This window comes from Lolium rigidum, chromosome 5 (assembly GCF_022539505.1).
Source record: "Lolium rigidum isolate FL_2022 chromosome 5, APGP_CSIRO_Lrig_0.1, whole genome shotgun sequence".
In the NCBI taxonomy this organism is placed as follows: domain Eukaryota; kingdom Viridiplantae; phylum Streptophyta; class Magnoliopsida; order Poales; family Poaceae; genus Lolium; species Lolium rigidum.
In genome coordinates, this window is record NC_061512.1 from 260,033,261 (window position 1) to 260,055,158 (window position 21,898).

Sequence of the window (21,898 nt, forward strand, 5' to 3'; positions counted from 1 at the left end):
TTCGGGAAAATAGGGCCTTCCGTCAAAATCCCGAGGTTTTTCCTGAAAGTTGGATTTCGGCACAAAAACGAGACACCAGAACAGTTCTGCTGAAAACAGCGTTAGTCCGTGTTAGTTGCATCCAAAATACACAAATTAGAGGCAAAACAATAGCAAAAGTGTTCGGGAAAGTAGATACGTTTTGGACGTATCAACGACGGACAACAGGACGTCTACGATAACTAGGAGCATCTTCTAACGTCAAGCGTTGCCTGTGGAATAGATAGTCCACTACTACTTCGCTTCCGCTACGTATTGTGTTGTTGAACAATCTATTTGTGTAATATTGGATCATGTGATCTATTGTTGTAAGACATGTATGTGTTGTAATAAATGATGACTCTATGCTACTTAATTATTATGTCTCGCGAAAACATTCTTCCTGGGATTGAGAGGTATGGCGTAATAGGCATCTGGACTTAAAAATCCGGGTGTTGACAAGTTGGTATCAGAGACATTGTTTGACCTTAGGAGACCCTAGTTAGAATGGATGTCTGAAAAACTTAGTTTCAAATTCGATGAAGTGAATAATTACGAAAAACATATTCACACTCTTACCTTTGAGATCTTTTCAAACCATAAATTCATGCTCTTCCTTATAAGTAATTAAAATTTTGAACAATTGCACTTCTCTAACTTACTCATCAAATTCCTCTACAGATGGAGCCGTTCATCCAAACCGAGGTGTACCAGCTGGGAAATGGCGGAGACATGATCTTTGAAAGGGACCTTCATGCCCTCTCAGAGTTTCTTGGACGCTCACCTCCTGAGTTCTACGGGGGTCAAGTCAATGACCAGCCCGGAGGACAGCTGCAGTGGGTCATCATGGCCAACCTTCGCGGGAAGTCTGAGTCCCCCATGTTCGGAAGGATCCAGTTCTCTCTCAGGGAGAACAACTGGGCAGACGGACTCTCACGCGCTCTGCGGGAAGCTCTCGCCCGTATGTGCGGGCAGAACTCGATGGCCATCCAAGGGGAACGCTTTGCTCACCTCGCAAGGCACACCTCCCTTGGAATACCCATGAACCTTCTGTTCCACCCCGTGCTGAGGCACCATGTGGACCACCTCGACTTCATGCTGTGCGAGACTCGCACGGAGCTGGACAACTCCCGCGCCTACGCCAACCACACCTACCTCCAGTTGTTTCAGTAGGCCGAGACCATCAAGGTCATCGCCAAGGAGCGCAGGGCTCTTCACCGCCTGAACGCGAAGAAGGACTACACCATCCACCGCCTCAAGGCCAAGATCGCCTCACTGAAGGAGACTGTTGCGACCCAGGCGGAACAGCTCCAGGAACTGGAGGGAGAAGGCGAGGGAGAAGACATCCAGGGAGATGGCTACTCCTATGTGAGCAACGATGATGACTACGAGGAGGAAGATGAAGACCTGGCCTTCCACCCCTATGTGGATGGTCATGAGCACCTGGAAGCCGGGATGGATAACACCTTCCCGATCAATGTTGATGGAGAGTAGTCCCACATGAGCACTTGCGTAGCGTGATTTGTATCGGTCCTTTGTATCAGTCCCTTGTATCGTAGAATGGTGAAAGGGTTCTTCAAACCCTCCGGTGTGTTAGTTTGTAATCTGTGCTACTTGAATGAATAAGAGTGTGTTTAATTTCAACATGTCAAGAACTCAAGTTTTTAAAATTTGTGAACTTTACCCAAAATAAGCCATAGAAATTTCCCTCTCGTCTCATGATCTATCTCCATGTTCAGATGGCACCTCCGACTCGCAGTTCCAATCAAGATGCAATGATGCAAATGCTGCAGATGATGATGGCGGATAGAGAGGCTGACAGAGCTGAAAGGCAAGCCAATATCGCAGCAATACAACAGATTGCACAGAATAACCAAGGCCACGGAAACCATGACCATCCTGGTTCAAAGTTGAAGAACTTCCAGAACACTAACCCACCTGTGTTCAGCAAGACGGAAGAACCCCTTGACGCTGATGATTAGCTCCAAACCATGGAGAACAATCTTGAAGTTGCCGGAGTGGAAGACAATGACAAGGTGTTGTTTGCCACCCACTACTTGGCAGGACCTGCCCGAGCTTGGTGGACGAGTGCCCGCGCATTGAATGCGGGGCAAATGATGACTTGGGCAGATATCAAGCTCAAGTTCAGCAAGTACCATGTGCCACCGGGTCTGATCAAGAAGATGAGGGACGAGTTCGTGGAACTCAAGCAAGGCCGGCCGACCGTGGTAGAATACCGCGACAGATTCCTCACTCGTCCGGTACGCCCGGATGAGACCGACACCACCGAGAAGAGGAAGGAGAGATTCCTAAATGGACAGCATGATGAGATGCAGACTGTGCTGGTCAACATCCCTTTTGCTGACCTGGAAGCCCTTGTTGACTCTGCCATCCAGATGGAGGGGAAACTGAACCAAGCCAACGAGAACCGCAAGCGCCGCATGATGCACCAGAGTGGGCCCAGCAATACCCCCAGGTTTCGCCCCGACTCAAGCGGAGGGTTTACCCCAAGAAACAACAAGCCACCAATGCAGATGTCACGTCCGGGTTTTCAGAACCGGAGTGGAGGAAACCCTAGGCCAGGAGGCCACAACAACCACAACAACAACCCCCACCATGCCAACACCAACCACTTCAACCGCGCCCCGATGAGAGCCCCCAACAACAATAACTCCAACACTGCTCCGAGGATTGGGAGCAACGCTGTTCCCATCACCCCCAAGGACAAGTCCACCATCACTTGTTATGAGTGTGGAGTGGTGGGTCACTATTCCAATGAGTGCCCCAAGAGACTCGCCAAGACTGCCGCCAACACCTCTGGCCCAGCTCAGCAGCAACGCCGTGTCGCCAACGGCAAGAAGTTCATCCCCAACAACCCGAACAACCGCAGCGGCCGCCTCTTTCACATGAGTGCGGAAGAAGCCCAGGAAGCCCCAGATGTGGTGCTGGGTATGTTCTCTGTTAACTCAATACCCGCAAGAGTGTTGTTTGATTCCGGAGCATCGCATTCGTTTGTTACCGAAGATTTTGTATGCACTAGTAAGATTCAACCCATCAGTTTGAAGCATGTCATGATAGTTCAAATACCTGGTTCAACAACTAAAGCTAGAAAAATTTGCAAAGATGTGCCTATCAGAATTCATGAAATAGATTTTTATGCAAATTTGATTGTTCTGGGAACAAAAGGTTTGGAAGTAGTACTGGGTATGGACTGGATGTCGAAACATCATGGACTGATTGATTGTGTCAAGAAGGCCATCACCATGACTAGTAGCACCGGAGTGTTAGTCGAGCACATATCGGAAAGACTGCCCAGAAAGTTTACCTGCAACCAGAGTCTAGTCAAACCCACCTTGGATCAGATCAGGGTCGTCTGTCGATACCCCGATGTGTTTCACGATGATCTACCCGTATGCCCACAGATCGGGATATCGAGTTTATCATTGAGTTAATCCCTGGAACAGGACCTATAGCCCAGAGAGCCTATAGTATGAACCCGGCAGAGTTAGTGGAACTGAAGAAACAACTGGATGATATGTTGTTCAAAGGTCTGATTCGACCAAGTGCGTCGCCTTGGAGATCCCCAATTTTGTTTGTGGATAAGAAGGATGGTGCCACTCGTTTATGTACGGATTACCGTAAGCTTAACGATGTCACCATAAAGAACAAGTATCCTTTGCCAAAGATAGAAGATCTGTTTGACCAGCTGACCGGTGCCAAAGTGTTCTCTAAGATTGATCTTAGGACTGGTTACCACCAACTGAAGATTCGTGCCACCGATATCCCCAAAACTGCCTTCAGCACCAGATATGGATTGTATGAGTACAATGTCATGTCATTTGGATTGACCAATGCCCCCACTTACTTCATGAATCTCATGAATAAGATCTTTATGAACTTCCTGGATAAGTTTGTCGTTGTCTTCATCGATGACATTCTTATCTACTCCAAATCCGAAGAAGAACATGAGCAACATTTGGAAGTTGTCCTAGATACCCTTCGGGAGCATCGGCTTGTACGCCAAGTTCAGCAAGTGTGAGTTTTGGTTGAAGGAAGTAGGATTCCTGGGACATATCTTGTCTGCAGGGGGAATTGCCGTTGACCCCTCAAAAATCAAGACCGTTGAAGAATGGAAAGCCCCAACCACTCAAACTGAAGTCCGTGCATTTCTCGGATTGGCGGGATATTACCGCCGGTTTGTTGAAGGATTCTCGAGCATTGCAAGGCCAATGACTCAATTGCTGAAGAAGGACAAGAAGTTTGAATGGGCGGAGAAATGTGAAGAGAGTTTCCAACAGCTCAAGAGCAGATTGACCTCAGCCCCAATATTGATCATGTCGGACATCACCAAGCCATTTGACGTGTACTGTGACGCCTCCAAGATTGGTCTTGGATGCGTGTTGATGCAAGAAGGCAAAGTGATATCTTACCTGTCAAGGCAACTGAAACAACATGAGCAGAATTACCCAACCCATGACTTAGAGCTAGCAGCCGTGGTTTTGCCCCTGAAAGTATGGCGTCATTACCTCATGGGTAATCGATGCGAGATCTATTCGGATCACAAGAGCTTGAAGTATATCTTCACTCAGAAGGAACTGAATATGAGGCAGCGCACATGGATAGAGCTAATCAAGGATTATGATATGGAAATTCACTACCACCCCGGCAAGGCCAATGTGGTAGCGGATGCCCTGAGTAGACTGCCGAGTCAGTTGAACTCCATGATCGCAATCGAGCAACCCAGCCTGTTTCATGAGTTTGAACAGTTTAGACTTGAACTCGTTAGCGAAGGATTTCTAGCAAGCATTGAACTCCAACCTACCCTGATTAGTCAGATCAAGGAAGCCCAGAAGGGAAATGCTAGCATTGACGGGATCAAGAGCCAAATAGCTGCAGCAAAGGCACCGGGATTCGCCGAAGATGAAGAAGGAGTGCTTTGGTACAACGGACGCCTTTGTGTGTCGTCAGACTCAGAATTGAAGCAAGTTATCCTGAAAGAAGCCCACGACACCCTTTACTCCATTCATCCCGGAGGAACCAAGATGTACCAAGATTTGAAGGAACAATTTTGGTGGCATGGAATGAAGAGAGAGATTGGAAGCTACATCGCCAAGTGTGATATCTGTCAACGAGTCAAAGCAGAACATCAACGACCCGCAGGATTGCTCGCAACCCCAGCAGATTCCCGAATGGAAGTGGGATTACGTCGGAATGGACTTCATCACCGGACTGCCCAAATCTAGTAAAGGAAATGATTCTATCTGGGTAGTGGTCGACAGATTGACTAAGGTAGCCCATTTCATCCCCGTCAAGACCACCTATCAAGGACCAAGACTTGCCGAGTTATATATCTCAAGGATAGTCAGCATGCACGCAACACCGAAGTCAATAGTGTCAGATAGAGGATCCCAATTCACCTCAAGATTCTGGCAGAAAGTACATGAAGGACTAGGAACCCGGCTGAATTTCAGCCTATCACCCGCAGACTGATGGACAGACTGAACGAGTCAATCAAATATTGGAAGATATGTTGAGAGCATGTGTGCTGGAGTATGGATCCAAGTGGGAAGACTGCTTGCCTTATGCAGAATTCTCGTACAACAACAGCTATCAAGCCAGTTTGCAAATGGCCCCCTTTGAAGCACTGTACGGAAGGAAGTGCCGTACCCCTCTGAATTGGTTGGAAGTAGGAGAGAGTCAAGTTTTTGGACCAGATATTCTCCGCGAAGCTGAAGAGAAGGTTCACAAGATCCGTGAATACCTCAAGATAGCTCAATCAAGACAGAAGAGCTACGCCGACAAGAGATGCCGAGAGATGACCTTCGAGATCGGAGAATTCGTGTATCTCAAAGTGTCCCCCCTTAAAGGAATGCAGAGATTCCAACTAAGAGGAAAGCTTGCCCCGCGATATGTTGGACCCTTCAAAGTCCTGAGTCGCCGAGGAGAAGTATCCTATCAACTGGAATAACCAGAAGAAATGTCAGCGGTTCACAATGTGTTCCACATCTCGTTACTCCGGAAGTGCTTGGAAGTACCGAGAAGACCGAGGTTTTCAAGAACCTCGATCATCGAGCTGTGGACATCAACTCAGATTTGACCTACCGCGAAGTGCCTATTCGCATCTTGGAAGAAGCCTTCAGAACCACCCGCACCAGGAGTATCAAGTTTCTGAAGATCCAATGGAGTAACCATACCGAAGAAGAAGCCACTTGGGAGCGAGAAGATTTCATGAAGACTGAATACCCAGATCTCTTTAGTACCTAATTTTCTTTAAGATCTCGGTACGAGATCTTTTGTAAGGGGGAAGGGTTTGTAACATCCCAAGTTTTTAAATTCAATAAAGATAGGAAATTCAATTTCCCAAATTTTGGAGTTAACAAAAACTTTCCTTCACATATAGTGCTATGCATAATTGATCATGCATTCTTGTATGCCATTGCCATGATAAGTGTTTGTTTGTTGTTCTATTGTGCTTAAACCCTAAACCAAGATCATCAAACCCTAAATTGAGAGAAATAAAAGAAATGGAAAATAATCCCATTTTCCTTCTCATACACATTTAGCCAAATATGCAAATCATCAACCAAGGCCTCATTTGCTTGTGCCATTGTTTGTAAAACCCTTATATATCAATAAGAAACACTTTTGCATCAAAGAAACACAATTCAAATCAAAGAAAATTTCAAATTCCACATACATGTGATAATGGTCAAATTGACACTTTTGAATTTCTTACCTACTTTGCACCCCTGGTTTGGATTATTCTTAAACCAAACATGGCCAACTCTTTCCACCTCATCCAAGACCATGTCAAGGTCTTTTGATGTTGACCACCAAGGTTGACTCTGCCTAAGTTGACCAGAAAAGAGATGGCAAGAGGAGACTTTGAAACAAAGAGAAGATTAACTCAAATTTGAAATCTTGCAAACCATCACCAAATTGACCACCACCAACACCATTCTACTTCTTTAATCTTCTCTTTCTTAATAGATGGCCCATTTTGCTGGTCTCACAGCGAGCCACGTCACCTTATTAACAATTTGCACCTCCCACACATTGTTTCTGCCTCTCCTCGCCACAATTTCAGGGAAAGGAATCGACCGAGCGTGATTAGCGACGAGGTAGGCGAGCGGCCGTGGACTGCCTGTATTGCTTTCCTACTCACACCGCGGCCTTCTTTCCTGTGTGCTCATCTGACCTTCTGTATCCACGGATCCGTGAAACAAATGCACAAGTAACCGACGCAATTCCGCCCTCTATTAATCAGTAGAGATTCTCTGATCTCGCCATAGTCACCACAGCAGCACAACTTCATTCCCGTCCCCCTTCTCAAGAGTCGTCAGGTTCCCTCGGAAAACCAACCAGATGCGAGGTCAATGGGCGGATTTGAAGTCCGCGGTGTGGACACCGACCTCCTGCTGTTATCGTGCTCTGGCTGGGACACAGCTCCTGCCCATCCCGTCGCTCACAACCTAATTCAGTTCCCTCGCTGCCCTAGGTTCTTCCTCAGTTTGTTTACAACGGGGGCATACCATGCCTAATGTTGATTTATCTGTAGCATGTCATGCCTAATGATGATAGTGTCCAAGTCAGGCTAAAGCCTGCTAATTGGTGAGTACTGAGTAATCACCTGCCTCAAACCCGTCTCTTTCTTCCACAGTTTAACCAAATTTCAACCCCCATTTCACGAGATGTGTCAAGCCCCTGATTTTTTTTCACTTCAGTATGTTGTTTCTGCAGGATTTGTTGTTCTTCAGATGATTCAGGGCCTGGCCACGATTTAGTTATTCACTCCTTCATCTTAGAATTCATGTAGAAGCATCCAACAAGATTTGTCAGATATGCTAGCCATCTGCTAGCCAAACCTAATTTTTAGTCTTTATCTTTTTTACTTATGTCATTTAGAAATCTTCATGTAGAATTCATTTTCTTGGTATGGATTATGAACATATATATAGGGACATTCAAAGCGCAGCTGGTATATGAGGAAATAATCATCCACATCAGTTATACTCTTTAGAGCCTTGCAATTGCCAGCTTAAATTCAACACTTGTGCTTTGTTTTAGTATGAGAGCATATTGCAACGAGAGACATACCTTTGGAACCACCATATCTGTTGTGAAGAACAGACAGAGAGGACGCCTTGCAGCAGACATACCAAACCTCCTCCATATTCACAGGTTTGGATTTTTTACTTCATAGAACACATTTACTGTCTTCATAGAACAAATTCATATACTGATTTATGTCTTGCGAGAATGGGATGGACTCTAATATATTACAGGAGAATTCAGACCTCTGCCACGTTACTGACTTCCAAGCATGTTTAAACGTAGCTTATATTATGAAATATTCAGGGCGTGTTGTACTTTTGTCAAATTGGTTAATGGAAGGTAGATTATGTACCTTCAAAAGTTGATTTATGAATACATACTGTATTTACATACGAGAGTGACTCTTCTTTTAACAGTGAACCATTTCAAGAAGATAGGTAAAGAAGTGAGAAGTAGGAGGCCACACGGGAGTTACGCCCCCATTATCTTGCATGGTGCTTGGAAAGTAAGACTGGTTGAGATGACTAAAGGCAAATCAAAAACCTCGCTTCTTTATAGAAAGTTTCTTCAACGATATCTGTGGAAGTTCTTTTCGTGTATGTTTCATTATGAACCTGAAAATTCTTATGCAGAAGAATGCATTATTAAAGACAAAGTATAAGGACAAATAAGTTAGATTGCACCTTCCGTTGCATTAGGGCATATCTTTGGGGTTGATGCTTAGTATTTCTACCATATTTACCAATCAGAATAAAATGAATATTTTCTAACTGCTTCGTGTTAAACATGAATCTACACAACATTATGCCTTATGCTTACTTTTTTATTAAGTAGGGTCATTTTGTATGCAACAAGCTTAACACAATTATCGTATTGCAACTATTAGTATTGCCGAAACATGGTTCCCGCAACAACGTGCGGGGCATCATCTGGTTATATGAATGAGATGCACCAAAAAGAATTTCAAATTTTGGATAAAAATTTCATGCGGCCATTGTGCCGAACACTTGGCAGGCACAAATCTGAAATGGTAATACACCTCATTGTCCATTGGATTTTGGGCTAAACCACATTAAATTTGTGATGATGTTGTTCTCCTGCATCCCCTGCATCAGTGCATGTTCTTGCTTGTGCTGATTAAAGTGAGGAAATGGCCTTTTCTTCTCCATGTCGTGCACATTCCGACCCACTTGCTCACTCTTTCTCTGGCCTCTCTCTCTCTCACGCTCACCTTGTCCTGGAGAATCCCCTGGCAATATAGATCATCACCATGCACGGCCTGAGCGCGCGCGAGGCTGGCATTGGCCAGGCGACGCACGCCCAGAACCATGCCAGTGCACGCCAGTACGCGCGCTCACCGCGTACTGGACGCGCCAGAGCGTCGCTCGCCTCGTCGTCTCAGTACCCCTCCAGCATCCCTACCACTGCGTCGAGCATCAACTCCCTCTCCTCTAGCTGCTAGACATGCTCCGGAACGCGCAGAGTCAACGTCGCCATCGTCCTCGTCGGAATCATGCCGCTAGTACCGTGGCACTCATCACACGCGCCCGATCGATCCCGTCCATCTTTTGCAGCGCCGAAAGCTGGTTGAGCATCGCCATGCCGCCTCCCATCGAGTGCTGTACTCGCCTTACCCCTTCACGCCTCAGAACGGCCGCGCCATGGACGACCTCTCACAGCACCCGCGGCACTCCTCTAACCCTATAAATAGAGCACTCCCTCAACTCAACCCTGCACACCATTCAACTCTCCTCCCTTCCCTGCTTCTCCTCGCACCAGTAGTTCATCCAATTACCGCCGGAGTCGCAGCAATTCGAAGCTCGGAGCCGCTAGTACCCGGAGGTTGCCGTCGTCGATTGGAGCCTCTCCAAGCGCTGCTACCTGTACCAGACGCCTCAGCACCCTCGCCAACGTCGCCGCGCACCTCGCCGTCGACCGTGGGAACGCTGGTATGTCCTCCGACCCCCTAGGCTCGCCGCCAGAGCTGCGGCTTCTCGCCGGAGAAGAAGATGATCGTGCGCCGCACGATCACCCTCTAATCCAACGATCCACCTCGCGCGTACCGTTTCGCATTGAGTTAGCCGCTGACAGCGGGGCCCACTAGCCAGGCGGCCCACTCACGCGAGACGCGCAGATGGGCTGGCCTGTTTAACATTTCCCCGTTGCGGCCCGTTTTCCTTTCCCGCCAAGCCCAATAATTTAAATCCAGATTTTTGAATTGTTTGAATAGCCTGCGGATGCTTTGGTAAATTTTGAATAGTTTCAAATATACTACACCAAATTTAGAAAACTTTATATCTCTGGAAAGCCCATGAAATTATCTAAACAATGCCACTGGTCTCACCTCCAAATTTATAGTAGAATTAAAATGATAAAAATGACAAGGCAGGGACTTTTACAAATTGAAACTTTAATTAAAATTCAACCATAATTGATTTTGAGTTGATTCCAACTCTCATAAATCACAATTATTATACTCTATTTGATTATGCAAAAAGATAACCAAGTTGTTTGTATGATCATGGACTAGATCAAAATAATGGCTATGGAGCTATTTCTAGTGCATGTAAATCTTATAATTCAAATTCTTTAAATAGTATGAGAGCTACCCTCTCATTTAAATCTTGATCCTAAGTAATTCAATGAAAGGTAATGACCTTAGGCTAATGAACCTCTTATTCTATTACTTCGTGATTTTAAATCATTACTATGTTATTCTTAAAATGCATGAGGTACCGGTGTATCACCTCATTTAAATAATACTCCCACGTGATAGATATGAAATGTTGACCTTGGTCAACCTATATTTCATACCTTATTATTATTTGAGGAGATTAAATCTTAATAGGATTTAATGAGAGGAAATTATTTTTTCTCCAAAGACTTAAATAGCAAACCAAATGAATAATTATAATGAGAGGAAATTATTTTTCTATTAAATAAGAAAACCAAGTAAATCACCATGCTATGAATGAAGTGATGCTAGAATAGGTTTGTGTGAACCTTTGGTGTGCTTAGTCTAGCATGTAAGTTTGGTTTGGTGATTGTATACCTCGTATTCGTGTATATACGCTAGTAACGAGGAGTATCAAGAGGAGGAAGGCTACTCCCAGGAGGAGGAGGAAAACTTTGACCACTACCCTGCTCAAGGCAAGCTAACACTCTTGCAAAGCACCATGTGCAAAGCTCCACAAGAGCAAGGCACCATCACTCTTTACTTTATGTCCAATAAACATATCCCATGTTTTTACCTTGCAATTGTTTTACTTATCGTATTTCAAAGCTTATTTTGATTCATGTTTCAATTGGTCTAGAGTAGAAGAAGAACACCCAAGTTAGCTTAGAGCAAATCAAAGCTAGATAGCACCCCTCATGAATAGATGCTATTGATAACGAAATAAAATTGACTACTCTAGATGGGAACATGTGAAATGACTTTGAAAGGTTTTGAAGGTGAAGGTGACATGAATGCCTTGGTGAATTTTGATGAAAACTGATGACTGGGTTTGAATGTGATACCTTTCCAATTATACAAGTACCCCCACAATACCTGATTGTGGGTAGGGCTTAACTGGAAGTTTGTGTGTCTTAGTATGGGTTCCCTCTAACAAGCATCATAGGGGTTATGCCGAGGATGCCTCCGTTAAAAGTGAAATGATGTGAATATGAGGTGAATGTACGACCCAAGCCCCGTGCGGTTCTCGGGTTGACAGTTGGTTTTCACCGGGAGGCCAAGCTCATGGGGAGAGGTGCCTATACTAGGGTATATAAGTAAAAGGTTAAGGTTGATGATCCGCGTACTAAGTTACGATGATTCGGGGTTATCCTCGACGGATGTAATCAAAAGTTGTGGCACAAGAGTACAACCTCTGCAGAGTGTTAACCTATTCGAATAGCCGTGTCCACGGTTACAGACGATTGGAAAGGCCATACTGTTCCTTGTCAGAACTTTTGTCTTAAAAAGGATGGGTGAATTGAAAGGTGACTTGACTTGAATTACCATTGATTTGGTAGGAATGACACTAATGTTCCCACTTGAGTTAGTTAGCTAAAATGAGGATTCTTTACTAAATGTTTATGAACTAAACTTGGCTTTACGCAAATAAACCTAGAGCTTAGCACCCCTTATTAAAGTTGTTAAGTATTACATTAGTATTAGTTTGCGAGTACTTTAAAGTACTCACGACTGTGTCCCTGGATATTCAAATGCCAGACTATGAAGAGGAGCCACAGTATCAAGACGACGGACAACAGGACGTCTACGATAACTAGGAGCATCTTCTAACGTCAAGCGTTGCCTGTGGAATAGATAGTCCACTACTACTTCGCTTCCGCTACGTATTGTGTTGTTGAACAATCTATTTGTGTAATATTGGATCATGTGATCTATTGTTGTAAGACATTTATGTGTTGTAATAAATAATGACTCTATGCTACTTAACTATTATGTCTCGCAAAAACAATCTTCCTGGGATTGCGAGGTATGGCGTAATAGGCATCTGGACTTAAAAATCCGGGTGCTGACACGGTCGCTGAAGCTTGCAGACATTAGAGGGATGCTGAGTGTCCTCAAATCCTGGAGGCGGCTGCATATAGACATCTTAAGCCATGAAACCATGCAAGAAAACATTACTGACATCAACATACCGAAGGGTCCAGCCACGTGAGACTGTAAGAGACAGTACTAAACAAACTGTGGCAAGCTTCACAATCGGACTGAAAGTATCACCATAATCGATCACATGCTGCTGTGTGAAACCACAAACTACCAGGGTGCCTTGTGCTTGTCAATGGATCCGTCTTGCTACCAGAAATATTGACTAGAAGCGCCACGCGATGTAACGTGGGAGCAGCAAAGAACGCGCGGCGTCAGGGATCATACCGCACTAAATTTAAATGTATCTAGTCAATAAATAGCGTCTAGAGAGATTCAAATTTGGACAAAGTTAAGACATGTTTCATGGGACAGAAGGAGTATCATCTAAGCGAGTCCATTAAAATTTGGTGAATTTGTGAAATGGGCAGGTGGTACAGGAGCCATCATGATTACAACGATTAATCATCAGAAAAATTATTAGAAGGCTATCAATACAAGAAGTAACAGAGGGAAAAAAAGACACAAAATGGGAGAGAAAGCAGGCTTTACTACACAAGTATTTAAGGGTCATTTACTTTTTGGTAAAAACAAGTGATGTTGTTACCTAAAGGTTGAATTCCGTTATTCACTACAGACTTGCAGCTTGTTGAGGGCCCAAAGGAAAGTGTGCAGAGACAAAGCTAAGGAATGGCTTCCACGTGCAATGCTACAACTGAGGTAGGCCATCAACAGGACTGGGATAGGACACTGTTCAGCGGGTGTGTTGCATCAATTAATACCGTCCCTTTCACACCTAATCAAAATGATAACAACATGCGCAGAAGCACAATCATAATTTTTTTTGTAGCAAGCTTAAGAGTCTAGAGGGTAAACAAAGGAACCATGGACTAACCATGGTAGCTTTGTAACAAATATGTAAATCTTTCTTTTATTAATATATATATGAGCAGTAGGAGCCTCCTCTGATGTAGTTTTTTCAAAAAAAAAAAGACAAACACATAAATCCAAATAAGTCAGTTCATCATCTGCCAAATGAAGTCTATTGATAACTGAACATGCTGGCTAAATTTCCTTAAACATGCCCATGGCGGGGCATAGTGATATCTGGCACAGTTTTTTCTACTTTCCTTAGTACTACATATGAAATATGTTAGAGGATGTATCAAACAATCACTTTTTCACAAAAAAGTTGTCTTTTTTGTATCATTTCCATATGGTAACCAAATCTTACATCAGCCTCTACAGAGCTCCTCTTGGTTTTAACCAAAATTCAGTTTCTAGCTAGCAACTAAGAAGTGAGCCTAGCTCACTTGGTTAGGGAAGTGGATGTACAACCCAGCTATCGAGGTTCAAGTCTCCAGGGACCTGAATTTGGGTTCTTATTATTTAAAAATAAAATTACTGTATAGGGGCTTCCCCTACCATATCTATACCTAATAATAAAGGGAATAGTGTTTCCTTGGTTTGGTCCGTGTGTGCTTGGCTTCGTCCGTCCATCGGTAGTTCAATCGATCGATAGAAAACGTTTCCGTGTAGTCGTCCGTTGTTAGTTCAATCGATCGACAGAAAAAATACATGAGGAGCGGACCGGGCCTCTAAAAGATCGGAACAGCCCAATTGTCTATACGTGCTCTTTCTTTTCATGTCCCCATCGGTTTAGCATTTCGTGGAAGGAAAGGACTCCATATGGATTAGGTAACTGGCGTGTTTCCTTCATCCCAGGTTGCCTATATATAGCAACCACAAGGTTTTACCGAGGAGACGATTCGATAGCTTCATGTATCGCGGATAGATCCAGGGAGGAGGAAGATTCAGCGCCAAGGAGGAGGCCAGGGCAGCCAACGCCATCAACTACAACGGCAATCTCGTCCACCGCGTGTACACGGAGCACTACTCCGGCATATTCTACGTACCAATCCAACAACAGGTCTGAGAAGTTGATCGAGCTCGTACTTGCCGGGTGAGACATCTGGCGGTCGCCCAAGTTAGAGGCGCCCCTCTGAGTTTGTAGCCGCCGCCTGCAACCTACTATACCATCGCCACCTATGCTAGACGTCCAAGGGGTGCCGCCCAACCCTGAGATCCCGCCCTGGTCAGCCGCCCCGCGTGTTCTCGGCAACGCCGGCAACCCGCCCCGACGCCCGACATCGGCGTGTACACGGAGCACAACTCCGGCATGTTCTACGTACCAATCAGGGCCGGGCCGACAAAATCTAGGGCCCTATGCGAAACTTTAAAGTGGGCCCCTATTTTACTCAAATGTTTGAATTATTCAACAATTATAATGTTTAAGTATGTCATAATATAATACATAGCAATCTGATATATTGAGAATACCTATTTAACTCGTGGTTGCATAATGTTTATTTGAAAATTATTCTTTTAGTGTTCTTCGAAATGAAATCGTACCTATTCAAATCCTGATTGCATAATATTACAGGGTAGAAGGATCGATTATGGGATGACACTTGATTTTTTTGAACTAATAAACACGTCCATTGCCCCTCTTTGAGATTGAATTAATTCATTTTCTTTTTCTTTTTCTCTTACACATTGTGAACTAGATTTAATTCATTTTCTTTTTCTTTTTCTCTTACACATTGTGAACTAAATTTATAATCTCCCATGATGGCTCCAGTTTGATTCTTCAAACACCACTAGTTATGAAGATGAATAAAACAAAATTAAACGGATGCGGCATTATCAATCAGTTGAAGTATTAACAAAAGAGGAGAGGACCGAAATTGATCGGGATTGAAATACACCTAGGGCACTGGTAGGGTGGAGAAGAAAAGATGCACGGATGAGAGATGCACGCACCTAGCTAACAGTGTGGATTGACGTTGCGATCCAAAGAGAATCAGATGATCGATTGATAACCGCGATTCAAAGCGAAGAAGATTCAACGAGAAGAAGAATGGGGCGTTGGCATCTCGGCTAGATGATGAACGTATGTCTCACGTCGCCACTAGTGTCCACGTCGCCTCGATCAGGGGCCCTGCCGTTGATGCTGGTGATCAGGTATCGGAATGCGAGAGGCGTCCTAATCAATCGATCAGCTAGCCTTGCTACTCTCTGATGGGATTCAGTTGGCAAACTGCAAATGGCCGGCCCTTTTCACTTCCCAGGAGGCCACGGGCCAGACCCCAGCGCAAGGTTTGCTATTTTTTTCCCCTGCAGCCTTATATACCTACATAAGCCTACACAAAATCTTGGGGCCCCAAAAATTTATGGGCCCTGTGCGGCTGCACTGGCCGCACTCCTGTCGGCTCGGGCCTGTACCAATCCAACAACGGGTCTGAGAAGTCGATCGAGCTCGTCCTTGCCGGGTGAGACATCTGGCGGTCGCCCAAGTTAGAGGCGCCCCTCTGAGTTTGGAGCCGCCGCCTGCAACCTACTATACCATCGCCACCTATGCTAGACGTCCCAGGGCCAGGGGTGCCGCTCAACCCTGAGATCCCGCCCTGGTCAGCGCCCGAAGATCGACCTGCCGAAGGCGCCGGGGCAGCTGCGGGGAATCTCCGGGAGTACCAGAAGATAGCAGGCACCCTGGTTGATCTTCTTCACTGTACCCATGAACATCTCGCTCGTCCAGCTCGGGGGTGGACGTGGTCGAGACGGCCGACCGCCGATGCCGGCTTCTCTGGAGGTGGCGAGGTCGAGCCAGGAGACGGACGCAGCTAGCGGCGACGCACGTGGTCGATGAAGGAGGGCCGGGCTAAAGGCAGCGAGGGCGAGGTGGAGCCAGGAGAAGGACCAGGCTAGCGCCTAGCAGCGATGCACAAGGCCGATGGAGGAGGGTGAGCGCGCTCGCGTGTGGCCAGTGTTGCGTATATCCGCCTAAAGCCAATCGATTCTGTACAAATTTGATGACGATCGATCTGCTCTCTCGTAGCTGTACATACTACTATCTATCTGCAACCGAGCTAGCAAAAACACGGAATCAATCTATTCCCGACGCTGCCGCTGCCTGCAGAGTGCAGTCCCCCTGTGCAACCGGATCAGGCGGCCGCCGCGGTCGCGTGCCGCTCCTCCCGCTTTTCCCCGTCTATTTGGTGGACTCATATCCTGCGTTGGATCTGATGGGAGACTAGGAGGAGAAAAAGAAGTGAAATAAGCTAGATGGGAGTTGACGTCACCCGTACAATATTTTTAGGATAATTTAGCATCTACTATTTTCTTCAGCGGTAGGGTTATTTTTTTTTTTGATGGTGTGAAATTTGTTTGTCTTTTAAAACACACACATCAAAGATTCACTAAGGGCATGTACATCGCAAAGCGCTTGCATAGGCGCTTAAAGAGTTGAGACGCAAGCGCCGGCGCTAGGACGCGTCATTTTGTATGCGTTTTGCAAGAGTCGGCCTCCTCTTTTTGCATCGATGCTCCGAATCAAGGCTAGAATGACGCGTGAGCTGCTGAAACGGTCGGAAATTTTATTCCTAGCGCCTCTTGCTTAGCGCCCGCACTGTACATGCCCTAAGGGGCGGAAGTTCGTGTGGATGGGGAGTTCTGTTAAATTCAACGGATGAAGTTGGATGTTTCGTTTTCTCCCGTAGCAACGCACGGGCATACTTACTAGTTCCTTTAAAAAACAACTAAGTACAAAGAGAAAATTGTTGGGTGAGTTCCATTGATGGCGCCATGCAGCTAGCATTGTAGTTGTGGCAGTGCCCAGCAATGGAGCTCAAGAACGCCATTTCGACCTCCTTAGAGGCCTCTCCTGACCAAGCACAAGACGTAGTCCATCACCCTGGAGTCACAGGGTAGCATGATCCTGCTTTTGTTGCCACCACTCGTGAAGCCAAACTCCTCCTCGGACATCCTCAAGAGCTCAGCGATGACCGTGGTTCCGAGGTACACTAGAGGGACCTCGAATCGTTCCCCATCAGCGGTGTACACCACGCAGTGGCCCTCATCGGCAACCACAGATGACGCTGTACTGCAGCATTCATCGTCGTCCATGTCTGAGGCCTGCCAGCGGCGGGCACCAGCTCTGGACACCAACATCCGCTGGCACTTCTTGGCCAGCTGAGCAAGTTTCTTTGGATGGATCATGGCTGAGTCTGACGTGTTTCCTGGCTGGATAAATGCCACTTTAGCTCTGTAAGTCTGAAGGTGTGTTGTAGATTGAGATGTTGCTTGGAGATGAGATGAAGAGCTTTTTGTTGAGTAGGCCACTGATTTATAGTGGTAGTAGAAGGAAGAGAGGGCTCAAGGCAGTGCATATGGGTGTAGGTTGTGTGTAGCTATCACCAAGCGCGGTGGGCAGGAGAGGCCATCAGTACTCGGCATGCAATGTTGTTGTAACTAGTTGCAGACATTGTGATGAATGATTTTGATGAGATTGTCAAGCACCATCCATATCTAAAAGAGCTTCATGGGTTCCTCGTGCCATTTTGTCAGCAAACCGATCACCATGGTTGTGCAGGCAAGACGCCATGCCCAAGCTATGGTGAGTGCCGAACACTTGGCCCCAACGAACCTGATCCAGATCACATCACCGCACCTCCAAAACCGCGGCACCGCACGTACCATACCCATGGCATTGTCTCCTTCCCAACCATCAAGACTACACTGCTAGTATCTATAGTCTCCAACAAGTGGCCAACTGATGGCCCTAGAGAAATCAAATCAAGATCACGTTGCTTGCCCCTGCATTCTTGCTGAGTTCATGGCTCTGTACCTTGCCAACTTGTCATGATAGATTAATCAGCTGCACCTACACAACATGATGTTTCTCCCCCTTCTCATCTATAAATCTATCAGCTTAGCACGATCATCAGTTCATCCACAAGCCACCCACAACAACACCTAGCCGGGTACTACCACCTGAGACAAAAGTTCCCCTCAATTTTGAGCCAACAAAGAAGGTGCGCAAACCATGGTCCAAGAGGCTTGCCCAACTGGCAAAAAAGTGGCAGCGGATGGCAGCCATGGGGAGGAAGAGGATCACAGAGACTACAACGGCGAAAAGAGCCGCCAAGGAGAGCTGTGCGACAACCTCAGTAGCGGTTAAGGGACACTGTGTGGTGTACACCTCTGAAGGGGAAAGGTTCGAGGTACCAGTGTCATACCTAGGCACCACGGTCTTCGGCGAGCTCCTGAAGATGTCTCAGGAGGAGTTCGGGTTCGGAGGCGGCGACGATGGCCGCATCATTCTGCCCTGTGACGCCACGGTCATGGAATACTCCATGTGCTTGCTCAGGAGAGACGCCTCCACGGAAGTAGTGAACGCATTCCTGAGCTCCATTGCAAGGCCATGCAGCTTTGATGGCGGTGTGGTGGCACCATGCATAGGGCTTAACCTGCTTGTGGCGGTTTGTTAACTTCTGAATAATGGCAGCTAGCTAGGATCCTTGTTCTAGGCACCATTTTTGTTCGATGCAAAATGTAAATATGAAGTTAGTAGATCAGAAATGGAACAACAATCTTTTGATGAAATTTGTAATCTTTCTGGTCAGGCAAAGTGTGCAGTTCAATTTGCATTTCATAGCAGGTACTTAGTGAAAAAGCTTCAGTAATGCAGCTATATACGTGTGTTAACAAATTGAGTCAATGGGTACAGTTTGAAACTAAAAAACAATATGTGCTGTTATTTAAAAAAAAAGCTATACAACTATGAGTCCTGCACATATTTTACGGATGGTCCACTATATTGGCCACTACTTGAAACAGGTCAGTATCGAAGCAAAATGTTCACCAAGCCCACATTACTTTTTAGTTTCGAAGTGACCACACACACATTACTTCCTGAGACAAAAGTTCCCCTGAACTTTGAGCAAACAAAGAAAGTGCAGCTTGCATGCTTATTCTGGCGAGAATATATATTGTTAACAACTTACAAGCAGTAGACTAGAAATACAGGAAATATTTGTGTTGCAATTCCCAAACCTTTCTGATGAAGAAAAAGTGCAGTTCTACTGTTTTTTTGAGAGTCCATATGCAGTGACAAATCTTCAGTAGCGTAGCTACATTGTGTGCAAAGAAATTCAGTCAAGACTTACACTTTCAAACTAAAATTAATGATTTATGCACATGTTTTTTTCTAGAGAGATGAAACATGAGCTATCCTTGCAGACCAATTAAGAGAAAGCAGATTAGGAGTGATACATCCAATTATGCACGTCCAATGAGTTCTACAGATTTTAGTAGCTTAGACTTAGGAGCAAAACTTCCTTTAAATAACACGGTAAGTTCAAGTGGACATCTGCAGAATTCTATTTTTATGACAAATTACCAATATATACTTGAACCCTCCTATCTAAACATGTACAGCTTCGGAAAGAAAATCCACTACTTCTATGAGAGACATACCTTTCGAGAGAGTTTTTTTTATTGCTAACTTAAACTTGAATGGTGGAAGCAACAACAGCAGGCTTTCATATCGTGCATAGAAAAGAGTAGCATCCTAAAGCTCTTATCTTTATGATCCTAAAGCTGTCAAAGTTCAGAAGCAGACTGGCATACATGTTCTCTATACAAAATTCAAAACCATAAAGGAATACAGAAAGCTAGATGCTCCTGAACAAGCCCAGAATAAGGAACAATGGAGTCGTCTTTCAGAGAGGTCTCCATTTCAAAAAAAAAAAACCATACTCACTGTTGGCTATATGGTCATGTCTAAGAAGACAAACTATAACTCTGCAACACATTAAACATGCATTTAAACACAACATACTTCACCAGGAATCTGCTTCAGTTTGGACACAAAGGTGGAACAGATTAATTGTGACACCCCTGATCGTCAGTTCCAGCCGGCAATCTACTTTTAAGATAAGAAGAATGTATGATTCCAAGGAATTCAAATCTAATGCTAGAACCAAATTTAACATGTTGTCTACATATGTGCATAGGGTTTGGAAATCAGAACCAAAAGGATCACATAAAGCTTGATAATTAAGAATGCTGAGCATGCCCAGGAGGAATGTGTCATGACGTTCTTGGAGAGGGGTTTTCTTTTCTGAGTTATTATTTTGTTGTGATTAAATATTTCCTCTAATTTAAGAAGGTCAACTACAATGCAGAATTTCACATTGCAATACAGTACATGAACTGGAACAGACAGTCAACACATTAACACATCAGGTTCAGCATGCAAATGTGCTAGATCTACCACTTCTTCACAATCAGTTTGGTTCTAGTCCACTACTCATGTTCCCTAGGAGAACTGAAATGCAAGACCGACAGTGTCACCATATCAGATGCTGGGAACCGATCATGCATGTGTAGAACAGAGGGAGGATGTCTCGCTCTCGCTCTCGCCCCTCGGGAGGTGCTCGCCATTGCCGCCGCTTAGGTAGCTTCCCACCGCCCGCCTCCGTCGCGCTCCGCGGCCGAAGCGCCTCGCCCACGCTGCGTGCGAGCTCTCTCCCTCCGTCCCACAGGTACTCGCCTCCTGCGCCCGCCCCCATTCCTCAGCTGTCGCGCTCGCCACGGCGTCTTCCTCCTTCTCTGCTTCCCTCACCACCTCCTCGCCGAACCCCGCGCCGTCTCCCTCCCACGCTGCTTCCATCCCCACCTTCCGTCCGCAATCGGCGCCCTGTCCCCCGCGCTCAGGATGTTGCTGTCGCGTGTGGGCCGTCGCGTCGCGGCGCGTTCCGGGTAGTCCGCTCCCGTCGCCCAGGGGAAGTTTTTGCGTGGCGTGTCCGCGCCAAGCTCCGTTCCCCGGTCTGCGGTCCCGCCGATGCGGCCGCTCGTGGCCTCCCTCCCGCCCATATCTGGGTTACCCACGATCCCGCTCCCCGCCGTGTCAACCGCTTCGTCGTCGCCAACGGGCTCACGTACGTCTTCTCCTCCTTCGCAGACAGGTTTCGGGTCACCGAACCCTCCCCCGGTGTGTTCCTGTCATCGGTGTCTTGCGCAGCTGTTGCAAGGCTCTTGCGCCGCCGCGCGGCCTTCATCTTCGCCGGCGTTATCTTTCGGATCCACCTCGCCGCCCCTGCCGATGCTGAACGGTCGGATTCCCAAACGGAGGAGAGCCGTTCGTGCAGGTTCGGGTCGTTGACTTTTCCCTCTGACTTCGGCGCCCTCTCGGTCCCGTTTCGTGGTGGGACCCAGCCCACCGCTTCAGCCGCGCGTTTCGTGCCGTTCACCGTCCGCTCGTTCGGCCGACCCGTTGACATGTCGCGCCCATCGCCCGATCCCCTCCTGTCCCCGCCACGCGACAGTTCATGCGCTGCTCTACCAGCCACGCAGCAGAGAGTTGGGTCAACAGGCCCCACGCCGATG

The 21,898-nt window shown here is 46.2% G+C and overlaps 1 pseudogene; it reads right to left on the minus strand.

The window, feature by feature from the left end:
* Positions 1-17,265: 17,265 nt before the first annotated feature.
* On the minus strand, positions 17,266-17,725 carry LOC124653425 (annotated as a pseudogene).
* Between the last annotated feature and the right edge of the window lie 4,173 nt (positions 17,726-21,898).